Source organism: Oryza brachyantha, chromosome 11 (genome assembly GCF_000231095.2).
Source record: "Oryza brachyantha chromosome 11, ObraRS2, whole genome shotgun sequence".
Taxonomy (NCBI): domain Eukaryota; kingdom Viridiplantae; phylum Streptophyta; class Magnoliopsida; order Poales; family Poaceae; genus Oryza; species Oryza brachyantha.
Genome location: NC_023173.2, coordinates 7194075 through 7198570, shown reverse-complemented (window position 1 = coordinate 7198570; position 4496 = coordinate 7194075).

Here is a 4496-nt window from a genome sequence, read left to right as displayed (position 1 = left end):
TTGTGTGTATCTAAAGGAGTGATGTCCTCATCAGGTTCACATTAAACATGCAGGAATCGAATGTTCGCACTACGAATCAAATCTGTTGGACAAGTCACAAAACAAACGATAAAACAACAACTGGGTTAAAGACTTGCTAAAACCCTTAATGAATAGCCAATTCGCATGCACGAAACTGATAATTTGCATAGCAAATTGAATGACTTGTTAACGCCACATGCTAGGGTTTAGCGGCAATGAAGCACAAACATGGGATTCACAAAGTGGTAGTGGGCAGCAGGGCAGCGGCTGGCACAGTGAGGTGGTGAGGCATGGCAGTGGCGATTGGTTGGTGACCTCAGCTAGGGCTAGGCGATGGTGGACACAGGAGAGGGATAGGAGGCATCTGGAGTGGCACAAAGGGAGACGGGGGGATGCTTTTGTAGATGCTTAGAGATAGATTGAAAATTCTAACTGAAAAGGAAACCTTCCATTATACGAAAGGAAAGGTTAGAGACAAAACGTATAAGGAATCATATAGAGAGGTCACCAACTTAGGGAATTGTATAGAGGGCGAAAAGAAAGGAAGGCACACACACATAGAGGTAGTTAATCGATATCCATAGGCACCAAAATTGTATATACTAGACCAGAAGGGCTCCCTACACACACCTATATGCTAGCACATGGATACATTGATCTTGCACCCAAAGGAATGCTTTTGAGAAGTATCTTCATGTGCACATATATGGCTACAAGAAAGATGAATGTGTTCATTGATTTGTTAACTCAACATCATGCACATAAAAAGATGTGATATTGAGGAGTAGAGTTTCTAATTAAGAAGAGATTCTACAACTAATTTGGATCCGAAGATATGACCAGGACAAACTATGTTCCCCTCTTGATTGGAACCGTCACCATCTCAATCTTCAACAATCCAATCAACTAGGATTGATATGGCTTCAAGACATCACCACTGTGGAACATAGTAGTTCAATATTATCGGTCTTGAAAGTCTTGAATTGGGAACACGAGCCCATAACTTCTAAAATCCATTAGTCGGTGGATAACGAGGTTGTGCATCGACAAAAAATGTCAATCTTCAAAGACATGCATATTGGATTTGGTCATCCCAATCTATTAACTTTTTTATCATGTCATTTATGGTATGTATGTTCCGCCTTTTTGTTTGCATCAGCTATGAGAACGTCGAAGAACCAGGGCCTCCTACAACTCCAATTTTTCTAGAAGAACAACAAGACATAGATTGAGCTGAGTAGCCTCAGGCCAAGGCACCCTGCAGTTTTGTGCCATGTACAACTACCATCGACTACACACATACAAACCCAAGACAACCCATCAGGATTCACGAGGCAATCACCAACGCCAAACTTGCATTCATGTAGGGTCAACAGACCAACCGATTTATATGCATGCATGTGCATTATGGTATACACACGGATTGTACTCAGAGTCCTTATGGTTACCTCGTTGAAGTGTTGTAGAGTGTATCACTTGTTGAACTAATATATCATCGTGTGCTAGCCTGGAATAGAAATACAATAATAATGGTTTTTGCGTAGTTGCCACCAATTTTTAAAGGTATTTTGAACAATCGGCAGTGCATACATCGGCACCAAGACTAGGTGGTTGCCTAACTAGCCCAATTGGTAAAAACTATCTTCATGATAGAATAGAAGGCTTTGTGTCCAATATAGAAGGTTGTGCATGTGAGAACATGGAAATATCTCTAGTACAGAATGTGTATGATAAAAGGGGTTAACTGGCTAGTTCCCAAAGGAAAAAGAAAAGATTAGCATTAGGTGATAAAATGGTAGTTTCATGAGTATTTTAGGTGATAGTACAACCACATTTATATCTATATTGCAGCGTATCTTCACATTAATTATGTATTGCTCATTTATTGTGGCGCAAGCGTATGCGTTAGATTCGAAGAAATAATCGATGTAAATCATTATATTGATAACTACAAAAAGCATGACAACTCATGCTATCAATGTTCAGCTGTCTGACCATTTGGCAGTATCTTTAGGATTTGCCAAAGGGGAGATACATCACGTGAAAAGCGTTCATGCTCAGACCTATAAATAAAATCCTGTGGGCAAATACAGCTGCCACCAAAGCGCACACACTGTGTAGCAACAACATGGTGATCAAGAGAGAGAGGCTTTCGTCCGAGATCGATGATGGATCTGACCATACCGTGACATTCCACTGCGCCATTTGCATGGAACACAAGCCTACGCATAGCCGCCGCTTCTGCTGTGGAGGATGCCCCCACTACTTCTGCTTCAGCTGCATCGTGGATCATATCGGGTACCGTGTGCTGGGAGGTGGCGACATCCATGTCCCTTGCCCTGAGCCGGGATGTACCATTGGTGAACTCGCCTATGGTAAGTGGTACGAGCATGTCACAGCCGACGTGCGCCGTGCTTGGGAGGTTGCTATCTTGCGGGATTCTGCGATGTTAGAAAGGTGCGGCAGCTGTGGAAAATTTCTAGAAGGGGTTACCATGGAGGGCATGATGGAGGGTGTCAAGGATGACCACCACATGGATCCACTGCATAGCTTGGCTGCTGCAAAAGGTTGGCGGTCATGCCCTAGATGTGGCATGTTGATTGAGCTAATTGGAGGGTGCAGCATCATAACTTGTCGGTAAACATCTCGCAAACATTCTCTCTCTTTTTTGTTTTAAGTTTTGATGTTTATGTCACATTTTTCTACTTGTTTTGGATTAATTTGTAACTCAATGGAAGAGGTAGATTGCGTTACAGAGGATTGCTAGTTTTTTGATAGAAGTTCATATCAAATAAGAGTACTTTTGCATATTCTAAACTTACATAATGCTTTATACCCCAGTAACATTGCACATGCATAGATAGGTATATAAAAAAAATGTTTTGCAAAGCAAGTGAGTCCATTTGGCCCTCCTATAGGTGATACAGGTATACAGGACACACGAAATTAGATCAGTTGGTCCAATAAGGTTGCATCTACATTATGGGTAAAGATATATAGTTAATCCAATAGATAACAAATCATGTTACGAGTGTAATAAATTACAAAGATTAATCACGTTGGACCATCACATAATTAAGAGAAGAAACACAAAACTCATGTTTAGGATTCTACAATATCAATTGCCTTGGAGATCGATAATTTATCCATACTAAAAAAAAATCTTAGTAATTACAACTGTTCATTCTATTGTATATTTGACTCGTTTAATTCAAACTATGTGCAGCGTCTCAGCTGCATGTTCTAATTCATATATGTATATGTGTTGTTAGTTCTGCCTACTAATTATAAACTCTTGCATCATCGTTTTCTTTCCTGATTAAGGTGTGGCTGTCTGTTCTGCTATGCTTGTGCGAAGATATCACCAAAGAGGGAAGACACTGTTCTGTAAGTGCAAAGCATGAGTTTTCAATTCCCATGTCAAATTAATTTATGCTATTCTTACATTACAATTTACATGGGAGCAACACAGCTTAATCCATACATCCTTGTTCATATTTCTTAAACTAATGCCTGCTGCAAATTTTTTCAGCCAGGAAAATCAAGAGATGGAGGAAGATGACAAGAGCCTGATTCAAGAATCTCTGAGGAAGCATCAAGAGGAGCAGCAGAATGTAAGGAAAGCCAACTTGGTCTACAAGAGAAATGTCAGGTCCAAGAAGGACATGCCTGCAGGTGACAATGGTTCAACATCTTGCTGAGAATCAAAAAGGATGGGAAGAAGTGTGCATGTTGGGTGGTTATCTTGGTGTGAACTCTCTCTAGCAATAAAATTAAATTGAAGCATAGGAGGAAAATCTTCAGTCTCAGTATCCTATATTACAGTGAACTTTGATGTTGTCGGAACTTCAGTATTAAATGTTTTGTTATGAACTCCTAAATCCAATGGAGATTATCATTATAAATGTTACTTTATCCTTTGTTTTTTGAGTTTGCAATGAAATGATGGATTGAATGTATTGTCAACTACTGGTTATATGTGATCTGGAGATTTGCTTTGAAATTATTTGATAATGTAGTTTATTAAGAAACTTTTCCCTTTTTTTTCTTCATGGCACTAGAAATTGATGATTTTGTATTTTATTAATACATATGTGTAGCATTTAACATAATGTTTCTTCCAGTCATATTGTATTTTCTGGTATAAATTTTCATTGGAAAAGGAGAATTTTTGAAGTCTGGCCATACTGATTCTGTAGTTCATATCAGATATCAACAGTCGAATTGTAGAAAATAGTAACATTATTTATAAATCCCACCGTAGAATTAAAAAAATTTACTGTTTGTTTTTTTTCAAATGCAACACTGTTTTTTGTTGTCAAGATCCCAATTTTATCATTTTCAAATGATTCAGCTACCTTTGAGGCCTGGCTTTGACAGAACAAAGAGCTGAGTGAAGGATACCGTTGCTTCTCCAGTTGAACTATGGCCGATAAGTTGTATTTACAAGTAATCATTTTATATTTATGTTATTA